The 12,902-nt window shown below is 27.5% G+C and overlaps 1 long non-coding RNA gene across 2 annotated transcripts; it reads left to right on the top strand.

The window, feature by feature from the left end:
- The first annotated feature begins 476 nt into the window (after nt 1-476).
- LOC149058870 (uncharacterized) lies at nt 477-12,106 on the top strand. 2 transcript variants are annotated; one of them, XR_016190546.1, is made up of 2 exons: nt 477-740; nt 11,701-12,106. It is a non-coding gene; the product is annotated as an uncharacterized LOC149058870 (long non-coding RNA). The 2 variants fall into 2 exon arrangements; XR_016190547.1 differs by lacking the exon at nt 11,701-12,106 and adding an exon at nt 3,427-3,660.
- Nucleotides 12,107-12,902: the final 796 nt, after the last annotated feature.

Genomic DNA, 12,902 nt, shown 5'->3' with positions numbered 1-12,902 from the left:
TTTATAACTCATTGTTTATAGACAGTTAAGTATATTAGTATATATCTTTCTAGTTCTACCGCCGAATAAATTAAAATCATTAATCTATTTAATTAGTTCCGTGCAAGTTGGAACGGATGATGACGATGAGATATAAACAAGTAGACATTTTGTAATTTTGATTTGTAGTCAGAACTCATGAGATTCACTTCATAACGCACAGTAGACATTAACCTATTATACGAACTACAAAGCATATTAACTACTCACGATATCACCTGCAAGTTCCTATATAAGTGAAATAAAAATTATAGACACCTAAATATTGAACAATTTAAATAATGCACTAGGTATACCGTATATTATGACGTCTCCATTTGTAAACAGTAAACACATCATCAGTTTGCGTCATACGCATTATTCCAACGTATGTATGAAACAAGTAATAACGTGATAATATCATAATATTTGCATCACACTACGCAGGTATCCTTTTACCGTGTTGACGACTAAATTGCGATGTTACTAATGTTACCACGTTGGTTTTGCGTACGATATTTTACGTTCATTTTCTCTGGCTGTACAACTTAATTACAGCTCTTATTTCTGAGTAATGATACAGACATATTATAATGAAAGATATCAGCTGTGGCGACGACTTTCACATCCGATACCGGTGGCCAACGAGGAGAGGATCAATTGCTCAAAAAGAAATAGATTCACCAGACGTGCGTGGAGTTGGCATCACAACTTTGTGCCAGGTATATAATTATAATCCCACTATTTAATATTTCCATTGCTATTATTAAACTAAAATTAACCTTTCAATATTTCAACTTAATAAGTAATGCATATCAGATTCTAGAAAATGGTTTTAAAATATTAAGGCAAATTTAGCATCCACATTTTATTCTAAAATCTTGAAAAATATTGTCTTAAATTGATAAACTCAATATCTATGTGTATTGATATATTATTATTATATTCATTACCTTTTGTATTTCACGATCCTTTTTTCCCATCAATAATCAGGTTCTCGCTTATATTTTAAACTCAACACATCATTTCTATAGGTACAGTTCAAAAAAAAAATAAAAATAAGAAACGACTATTATTATAAAATAATAAATAGTTCGTTTAAAATATAAGCATTGAAAGAATCGTTTTTTTGTCGATCAATTTTTTTTCCTAATTTATTAGCTGTTTTTTGATAATTTGACTATTAATGCTAATAAATCTGGTACTCTCTTCACTAATTTTCCCCTCCATGATGACCGTGTAGTTCATAAATTCTTCTTCCTCCTGATTGAAAATCACTGTATACTGTCAGTATACATAATATATCATTTATAAGGCGGGTAAATACATCTAATTAATAATTAAGCATACATTTGAATGGATAAGTATATTAATACATTAAGGTATTCATAATGAATTAATGTGTTTCTACGGATCTTGTACACGCTTTAATATATTAGTGATAATTCTTTATTACAAGTGGGTGGTGATATTATAGATTTAGGTAGGTATATAGGCTTTATGTTTTCAAGCTTCTTCATTCTTTCGATTTTATTTCATAGTTTTTATTATTTTTACAATTAATCTTACTGTTCAGCTCTGTAACAGGTGGCCCAATAGAAAAATGCGTTGAAAAAAATTATTAGTTATCTACCTCCTATCCAAGATTAATACGAAAGGACAAGTTAATTTTTAATTAAACGTTTCATGAAACATTAAAAATGGTTCATATAGAAAGAATATAAAGTGAATTTAAATTAGTGAAACAAATGAATTTTTTAAATATTATTTTGCCTTTATGAGGTCAATATTTATTTTTAGTATGGAGTTGTTTGGGATCCGTAACTAATATACATATGTGACAGTAGGTAGTAGTCCTGTTTTTGAGCCTGTTCAAAGCACGTTTTTCACTTATGAGGTATTTTCATTAAATATCGATAGTTTTTCTAATAATTTGTTATTCTGTCGTAATTGATTTATTAGGTTTAAGTACTTACTATAGGTTGATATTAGACATGTAACTAATTTAACCTTTCTGGGCGTCCTGTTGATGTAGCATTATTAACTCTCAGGCACTTCTGTTTCTGTTAAATTTTAAAATACTATTCTTCAGTTTCGTAGATCTCACATATCAACTCTACAAGACTACGATCAAATATGTACTGCTAGAAAAACGAATTAGCTTATAATTTTATTCAGATGATACGTTAAGTTTATGAAAATGTATGATTTGTTTTAAGTTAGTATATAATCTTAAATTTTTTAATTTTCATTACTCTATAAGTTGTGTATTTTATATATGCAATATCTATCCTATATCGATGATAATTAATTATCTTGTACCTATGTATTTATTTTAGTCAGTGGTCATAGGTATTGTACAAATTAAATAATAAATAAATATTATTAATTAGTAAGTATATATTATACTATGTAACGTAAAGAAATACTGATAATAATTATAACAAGTAATAATAGTATTAATTACTTAGTTGGGCTACTTATAATAATTTTAAAAAAAAAATTCATTTTTTTTAGTAACAATTACTTGCGTTATTAGAATTTCTTAGAATTTCTATACATTCTTATAATAGCACATTACAATTTCTGTATTTTTAGATTTAATCGTTCAGTTCTGTTTAATGTAATCTATATTTATATCTTTGTTTCCTTAGTTTTTTTTTTCAAATTTGAAATGTCTTCTTTAATAGTCAATTTATGTTAGGATCTTTCAATAGCACAATATAAATAAAAAGGTTTTTTTTAAAGTGATTTCAATGCCAAATAATGTTAAACAGATTAATGAATAATTTGTTTGAGGGAAAGGCAAACTTTTGATTACCATCAGTGAATTATTATTTATTAGATAATAAATTTAAAAAATAAATATATAAAAATGAAAACATATTTTAACCAATTTATCATCTCATTGGATACAAAATCAGGGAAAACGACTAATTATTATGTATTTTAATAAGCAAAATTGACAAATATTTAAAAGTTTTTAAAATCAGTTAGGTACCTATACTTATAATGGAAGGGCGTGAATTTTTATGCAAACACTTGATTTTATTGAATGTAAATAATGATAATCTGATTTAAAATTAGCGCGTTTCGTAAGACCCACTAAAAAAAAAAAAAAAACGTAACGCCATCATTATTATTATTAAATAATGATTTTAAATATTTCAAATTATTAAAAATAACTACATAAATATTTACAAAATTTTACATTTTTATTACATACAAATTCATTCCCTACTTATATGTATAATCTAAAAATAAAATAATTGTAAGAAATAAGTTTTCAATTCGATAAATAAGTGAGAACTATATGATTATGTATTTGTTTTTGTTCTACATACATTACATTATATAGGCACATATTATAATATAATTCATATTAATTGATCTTAAATTGTTTAATAGAAATTTATCATATCCAATTGTCAATATTGTAAACAACGTGAGATGGACATCATAATATTGTGCAATATCAGCAGCTGATAGAGACAATGACCTTTACCACGTGAAAATAAAACGGCGATAAAAAAGTTCAACGAATGCTGAATTTATTAGAAATAAAAATAAGATAGAAGTATGGGACATTTGGTGAATAATTCAAATCTATTAGATTTATTCAACTTGAGAGCTGTTTCGTAGTAGTAACTAGTAAGTTAACAATTATAAATTAATGCTCTTTAATAGATGAGTCGTTCGGGTGTCTTGATATAATGTAATAGAATTATAATATTTCGCTTGAAAATTAGTGCATCGTAAAAATCAACGAGAAAACACGCAGTAAATGTTGTTACTTTTAAGTTTGATAGTAAAGTATAGTGTGATAAGTTATGCATTACAGCTGTATATAAGACGGAGACATCACATATAGGTTGGTACTAGATACCTTATAGGGTAGGACACTAGGACATCGTCTTAAGATTGTTGGTTGATTACTAATGTGCCTATTGAAATCAAACCTACATAGTGCACAGTGTTTTACAATATGGTAATTATTGTTGTACGTATGTATATCTCCCGATGATACCGATGGTCCCGACTTAATTATGTATGATGAAATAATGTGGGATTAACTCGCATAGTCACGTATAAACATTGAAACATATTATAACATTTCTGTTAAGTACGTTTACTGTGTTCCTTTATATTTTAGTGATACGATTTATTTGAGTAGCCTGATTAACTTACTGTAATTAAACCGTCCAAAATTAATTATTTTATGAGTTTAATATCGGATCAAAAATGCAAGACAGTAAATTACACGTTGACCTATTTGTTATCGTTATTCGTAATAATCATAAAAATGTTGACGATCGATATGTACTTTCGCTAAATTATAACAACATATTGGTAATGTTTAATTACCTATTATTTATTAATTTGGTTTTCGTAGTGTGTAAAATATTGTCTCAATTAAACATTTTATTTTTATGACTTATTCAAACATTTTAATTTTAGTTTATTGACTGATGATTTGAGTTTTACCAATGTATGGAGATTCGCGATTAGACATATTATGTTTATTATTATTACCCAGTCATTTATGCTTTTAGTTAGTAACTAACAAACTATAACTGTCTATAACCAAAGAAAACAATAGAACATTAGAACATAAGACAATCAATGTGGTAGTTAATATTTTTTTTCATGTTATTCGCAAATATTATGTTTATATTTATAATTTCCAATTTTTAAATTAATACGATTCCGCTAAAAAAGTTTCACAATTAAATATGAATTGTTTCAATAGCAAAAAATACAATTAAAATTATTTTCATCAACAATGATTTATTATTATTATTATTTATTGATCATTAAATTTATATGAAACATAGCTTTAAATATTAAACTAAAAATGATTATTTAAATCAAAAATCAAAAACATTTGCTTAATATTGGTTTTTTTATTGCTGGTGTAGCGGTACAACTAAACGTATTTGTTTACATACCTTATAGTTAAGTTATTACTCGCTGCATGTTATAATAGTTACATTAGGTATATATAATTATGGTAAACGGAAAAAAAGTTCCCGGAAAAAAAATCCCCGTCAATAAAATCATACGAAAAAACATGATTGTACGTAATTATTACATTTATTACAACATTTAATAATTATATGTTACAGGTATATAGGTATATTTTACAAGTTACAACAATTTTAAAAAAATTATCTATTACAGATATATATGTATAGTTATATTTTTACAAGTAAAAGAAAAAAAATACACTTATTACAAATTTAATCAGATTTAATTCTTATATTATGTCCTATATTTGCCAAGAAGATATCAACGCTCAATTCTACCCTAGTAAATTGTTCGTATACATTTTTTTATCGAGTTTGAATTATATGGCCTTTATGTGGTCGCTTATATAAGTTAATTGCCCTATTTCACTAAATGTTAATTTGACGTTATCAGCCCCCACTTCGTTTTTCATATTTTTCAATAATTTCCAAATCGATGGGTTTTTATGCCCAACCAAATGATTAAACCTATTATTCCAACCTTTACACACGTTGTTGGTTCTACTACTATCCAGTAAGGTACTTTGGTGCACATTCCACGTCGGAGGAGGGTATTGAGGAGGAAGTCGACGAAACCGAATACTTAAATTACGTTCGTACAGGCTCGTAAAATAGATAGATAAGTAAGGTGTAGGTACACTATTCATCACTACCCATACCTATTAGATAAAGTGAAAATATTATTTATATTACGTTTATTTCGTAAATTACCCAGGTAATATACTAATATATTATTAATATATTATTATTAATATATATATATATATATCAACTACTCGTTTTTGAAATTTACTCATAATACCTAAACATTGTTGTCAAATATACTGCGTTATTTTACAAATAAAATTAATAATTACGTACAATCATGTTTTTCGTATGATTTTATTAACAGGGACTTTTTTCCGGGGACTTTTTTTACCAGGGACTTTTTTTCCGGCATTCATAATTATGTCACTATGTTGAACATAACGACATAACGTTTTATAAAATATTAATGACTTGAATTAGTACTTACCTATATAATAATATTTGACGGTAAAAAAAATGTATCTCTAGGCACATCCTATAGTTGCATATGTTTATAAATGTTGAATGAAAGGTCATATTGTGATCTGTCAAATTACCGTTAAACTACTGTATGTATGTAGGACGTCGGCCTATTGTTATAGTTTGTGTTTAAATTAGTGTATCGAAAAAAAAACATAGATTTTTCATAATACTATATTCCTCGTAGGTACCTACGATGTAAATGCAAAAATAAATATTATATTGTCCATGGTAGTGTTTTTTCACGAGAAAGTTTTTTTTTCTATTATACCCAGTTATGTAGGATTGAATAAAATTGTAATGCATTATATTATAGTAGGCACCTAGTTATAAGTATACACTTTTTAGTAAGCGTAACATTTTACACATTTTTTAATTTTCTTCCGTATTATGAAACGCAATGCGTTTTACACGATTTTGATTTCAAAACGCTATTATCTAACGACGACCCAATAACTTTGGTAGGTGCCTGCTACAATATTGCAATATATAGCAAGCACAACAAAATTAATTTAAAAATATAATTTTTCTTTCTTAAATCGTTAAATTTAACCACTTAAAGTTAATTTCTTGATATTGAATAGGTAATAGAGTCTCCAAACTCCAATAAAAGCCTACTTTATTCAAAAAATAATGCGCTTATTCAATCATATAAAATGTATTCACTATTTTCATTATTATATTATATTTTATTATACTGAAATTACAATATTCTAATTTTTAATATAGAAAATATCATGAGAACGTATTATACAATATTGTAGTAGTTATGTGTCTTATGTATTTTATATGTGAAAATGTATGTGGTTTAAAACTAATTATAATGAACTCAAGTTATGAATACTATAATACAGGATGTATTTATTTTGTTGCATTTTTTTATGCGATATTACTCAGATTAAGTTGGTAAAAAATGTGATTTAAAAAAAAAAAAAGGAGGAAAATATTGAATGGGACTTTCGGAATTAATTAACGATTTAGCCAAACTACTACGATGTTCGGTCGAAAATCATACGAATGTTAATATTCTTGAGATATATCATTTAAATTTTAGAGGTTATTGACAGGTCTTGAAGTAAACTCCAATGTAATGATTTGAAAAAATATATATTTGTGTAATTAGTATAATTTTGGAATTGAATTTATTGAGTTAATTATACCGTTAACGGACTGTAATTGAAAGAGTAGGTATTTAGGCAAACATAACAAAGAGAAAATAAAGTGAAATTGTTGCAAGCGCTTAGATATTGATTTAAATTGGAAAAGTGTCTATTCAATATAAGTTTAAATTAATTAATAATTAGATTATTATTTATATATAAATAGATTAATAGATTAATGACGTAATATAGTAATGTGACAGAGAACTAGGGAAGTATGGAAAATGTAGTTGGTAGTATAAATGGTTAGGTGAGTAGTACACTAGCACCCAAAGGAGCGGAGAAATTATAAAATTAAGAAGATATATAGTATATAGAATCAGAAAGGCAACGAAAGTTGATCAAGACATGCTTGAGGTTGCGTATAGTTTTCTCAACTAAAAAATTGGAGCGTTTTTAAAGGGAATGCGTCGAGGGAAAGTAAATAAGAATAGAAAAGGAGTAAATGATTATCGAGCCGTAAGTATAAGAATGAGATGGCATTGGTGAGTCGACGAAGCAGAAATGCAGAATACCGTATTTAGGTGGATTATAGGGTTGGATAATATACAATACACTCAATACAGTGACTCTTGACATTGAGTATGGCGAGGAAGAATAAAAAGAGGGCATTTTAGCTTGCTAATATTTCAAAAAAATGTTCCTGTCGTAGACAGGATGTCAGAAAAAGAGATTTAAACACAGAGTCAATTAATCGAGTGAGCTATATAGTAGAATAAAAAAAGGGAGAAAGTAGGCAACCGCGGCGTACTGTACAGAACTACAAAAGGTGTCCATTACTCAGAGTAGATATCATTGAGTAAGTCATTGACTATTGTAATGTAAGTATTCAATTTGGATTTAATGATAAATTGATAAATCGTTATACATACGAAAAACGATTCTCGCGAAGACGGACGGTCTGTCAGCTTATATTTTATTTTATTACATAATACTGGGTAAGGTCCAAAAACTAAGTGTGAATGTGTAATTATATATATTTGATATTTACATATACCTTAGTAGTAAATAGAAGAATAAATAGTAATGGTAAAGAGCTAGTTAAAAAATATTTTAAGGATTAAAAATCATAAAACGATAGGGATGAGGCGAGTTTAACGAGAAGAATGGAATAAAATTTGGAGGAGTGCTTGATGAGTTAGAACTTTAAAATTGATTTCTTGAAGCATGGTCAATGCAGTTAGATGAAAATTTAATAATAAGTGATACACTTGTAATCTATACAAAAAATTGAGATTGACAGTTATATTCTTAAATAGGATTATTTTATATTTTTATGATATATATTTATATTTATATAATATAGAATACAGCGTCTGAATGTTTCTTGCTATTATTTTATAATTTATTAAACATAAGAATGTCATTAAATTGGCTAGGTATAATATTAGTTTGACAGTTGTTTAAAGGATAAGTTGAGTTAATCAAACTATTTAAACCGCCAGTTTTAATTCCATTCGACGACATGTCGCCATCACTGCAAATAATACACTGATACACCGGATACTTGATAGTTGATTAAGTAGTTCGATACAAGATAAGCGCTGAACTACTAGTACGATTAGTTGATAATTGAGGTACTGAAAATAGTCAACAAGAATGCATGCTCTTCAAAAAGTATATAATATCGAACAGTACAATTTAAAAGTGTCTTGATAAACAGAATGCATTTTAATCAATAAATAAAATAAAAATAATCATAAAACCCGGATGGGGAGGGGGGGAGGTACCATGGACCCAGATGGACCATCAACGGATACGGATGTCGAAAAATATAGTGGGTGCCTTGCAGGTAGTTCCTACGTTTCCTATAATATAGTTCCGGGCTCAAAATTATCTTAATTTGGGTTTTCATAGGATCACAAAAATAAACGTATGTTAAATTCAAAGTTCCTCAAAATCTTCGATTAGATTACCTGCTTACCTTTACTATACATATCTTGTATTCAATATCAAGATTTGTAAGTTACATTTTACTGATATATTATTACTATTTTAACTATGGTATGTTTCGAAATGAATTTCAAGTGTAGTATACCTACTTTAATATATATTACAGCGTGATATAATATACATAAATTACAACACCAAATAAGAAGTCATAAGAAAATAGTTCTAAATCTAAAATTAAAATCAAAATAACCTCTAATCAATTATAGGTACAACGAATTTACTGTGAAAATATTTTATTAAGACTTATAAATATGTAAGCGCACTATATTTTGTTTTTTCATTATCCTTATTTCTAAACCACGCGCGAGGCGCGACATAATAAATTTTAATTCGGCTGAACCAAACTTATGTTTTTATAGCTATATAAAATATAAGAATGAATTTACCTATTAATCAGCTAAACTTGTGATAAGAACATTATCTGTGTTCAAACGTTGGCATTTTTACGATATTATATCTTCTTCTTTGGCGTTTTATAGGCCATCCAGGCCCATTGCCACAACAACCACTTGTCACCATTGATTGTCTTCTTTTATCAGTTTTACTTCATTTTCAATTCCTAGTTTTTCTACGTCCTTGTTCACTCTATCTTTCCATCTTTGTCTGGGACGTCCTCTAGGCCTCTTTGTGTTTGGTTTCCATTCTATAACTTGTCCAATTATTTTTACTGATCTCCAAACATGTCCAGCCCAGTTTAATCTACTTCTTTTAAAAACACCATTAATAGTCGCTTCTGATTGTCATTGATCTTCTGATTAACTGATTGAGCTACTAGTTTAAAAAAAACACGATAATTAGGTATAACTTATTTCTTATAATCAATTCGTTATATTTACTAATACTATACATTTTTAATTACGATTCAATATTTCAATCCTACAATTTTATGAGTTTTTATAAAGTTTATCTAATCTTAAAAGGTTCCTGTGTTACACTTACACTTAGAATAATAACATATATAGGGGATTAATTATAATAATCGGATTACATAAAATCACACGACGATTGTTAAAGGATTTTTTTTAATAGCACTAGAATTATAATAATTTGGTAGTTAAAAATTAAAACAATGTTGGACTTCGACAGCTAAGGTTTGTAAAATTAATAAAACATTTCCAGTTCTCTTAAGATTTTCTTGGAGAAACCTTAGATTTCAAAAACACATAATTATAATACAGTCGCAAGATTTTGTTTTTGGAAGACGTACCAAAATGCAAACTCAACTTTCATAAAGGTCTCAAACTGATCGACAGGCAATATAATAAGTTGAAAAATGACTTAGAATAACCCACCATGCCTCCATATCGATTTATGAACAAAATTTGCCAGAGAAAAAGAAGCCAATTCGAAGTTTTTATAGAACTATGTATAATATAATACAGAGTATTAACATTCGATAAACAGTGATATCAGTTTTACAGTTATTGTGAAAAATGTGTAACACACCGATAGAAATAAAGTTTTAATTAATTTAAATGCAACATACGTAGATAATATATTAATATTGACTAGTACAATAGAATATTTCTGGATAGTTTGACGAACAAAAAAAAGGTCGTGTGTTTCCAATGAATATTCCTAAATGACTAAATACAATTATACCATTGATAATAATCAATAGTTATTGATTATAAACTTACATTTTTATTATTATTTATCTATACAAACTAACACAATAAAGATAGAAACTTAGTTTATAAAATAAAATACAACGTCATCGTATAATAATTAAATTTTAGCGAATACGGAAATGCCATGGAGGGATCTTACAATTAACTTCGTTACTATTGATTTCTTAATCAAAATTCTCTTTATACATGCATAGAGATAAGTACTAAGCTGCGCAGTTATATTATTTTAGATATTGTGTGTTCATATCTTATGCGTGACAAATATTTGCACATTCGATAGAACTAAAAATTCTTTTCAGATGACACCTAGTAAACCCGTTCATAATTACCTACATCAATCCAATAAGTTCTATCGTTTTAACTTTTAAAAGTTAATATACATAATATACATCAATATCGTAATTCTGCAAATAGGTAGATTCTATAATTTCGTACCTATATTATTGCATAAATCAAATTCGTTAATTTTAAGAATTAAGAAAAATTATAACTATAGGAATTAAGTATTTAAATTAATTTTTGAAACAAATAATTTGTGGATGAAGCTGTTCACTAACGGCACCATAGAAAATGTACCTATATGCTTTAATATCAGTATAAACAACAAATCCAGAACTTGTGAACGAAATAATTTATATTATTTATAAACCATAATGAACGAAATACAGTGAAAACTCTCTATAACGAATTTGAAGGGATCATGTGATTTCTTTCGTTATTGAGAGTTTTCGTAATAGAGAGTAATTAATAGGTTTTAAATCAAACCAACCATTATGAGTTAACTTAATGTTATTTGCGTAGTATAGAGTTTTTCGTTGTAACAAGATTCGTAAATAAAGAATTTTCACTGTATTGAATTTACAGCTATTCTACGAAGACAGGAAGAGTTTGTATTCCGAGTTGACTTTGAATCGGCGTCCATACAGACCGTGACTGTCCCCGGATATCCGGTAAATATGTGTATTATTATACATAGCTACACTGGGATATACCAATGGGCAATGAGTGTCAAGTATACCCACGCATACGTCATACGTTACTATCTACTTATATGCTATTTATACCATGTAAATATTATTTATACATTCATATATCATAATATACAATATTAAATAATATAATCACGTAAGGCCGGGATGTCCCTATCATCGGCTATCGGGGACACTTCTCAAATATTATTATCCTCTTGATGCATATTCAGCATCAATTTTATTTTGTTTTTAATAATACAATTATTACTTTTCATTTTTCAAGAAATACGAAAAAGAAACACGATCTAATTTAATAATTAAAATACGTATTATTATGCATTACGTCACGTAAACACATTTTATTTTTACATTCAAGTTTGACACAATAGCCACCAACTTTTACTATTCACGTCTAACGTATAATTAACAAAACTATGTGTCAACATAACAATAGCTACCTCTAGGTACTGTGTATATTATGTATGACTGTAGTGTACCTTTCTCAAAAACAAATAATTATAAAATGTTTTTCATAAGTCATCATATTTCTGCTTATTTAATCACCGATAATTATAAATACATTTTTAATTTTGACGTTTTCGGAGCATTCAAATCTGGGAAAGTGGGAAATAGAAATTAGGTTACTTAATGCATATAATCACTAACATCACAAACTCAAAAACAGTAAACTATATTGTTTAATTTTTAAGAGTTGCACATAATGGTTTTAAAATATACTTGGTGGAGGGGGATAGATTGCTGTGGTGGTACTTTTTTTCATGTTCACAAAATACACTCAACCATGTGTTTATAATAGTTTAATTTTATTGTTTAAAATGTTCCATCATTGTGGAACATTAGTGAATGGCTATTTCACACAAGCCCGCTGTTTATAATTTTTATAAAATTTCGATCATAATAATTCAAATAATAAAATTTCTCAAATATTTTATTATATAGATAAATCCACAACATAGTTCGTGCTAATTATCGGCAGATGTCATTTTTTCGGCATCCACGACGCTGATTATAAACGGTTCTCGATCAATAACCGCTTTCACGTCGCCGTCCTAGAGTATTGGCCCGTTAAGTCTT

Source organism: Diuraphis noxia, unplaced genomic scaffold (genome assembly GCF_037042655.1).
Source record: "Diuraphis noxia isolate RWA-SAM2 unplaced genomic scaffold, SU_Dnox_SAM2 contig0002, whole genome shotgun sequence".
In the NCBI taxonomy this organism is placed as follows: domain Eukaryota; kingdom Metazoa; phylum Arthropoda; class Insecta; order Hemiptera; family Aphididae; genus Diuraphis; species Diuraphis noxia.
Note: the sequence above shows the minus strand (reverse complement) of the source record. Positions and strands in the feature narration are given on the sequence as shown.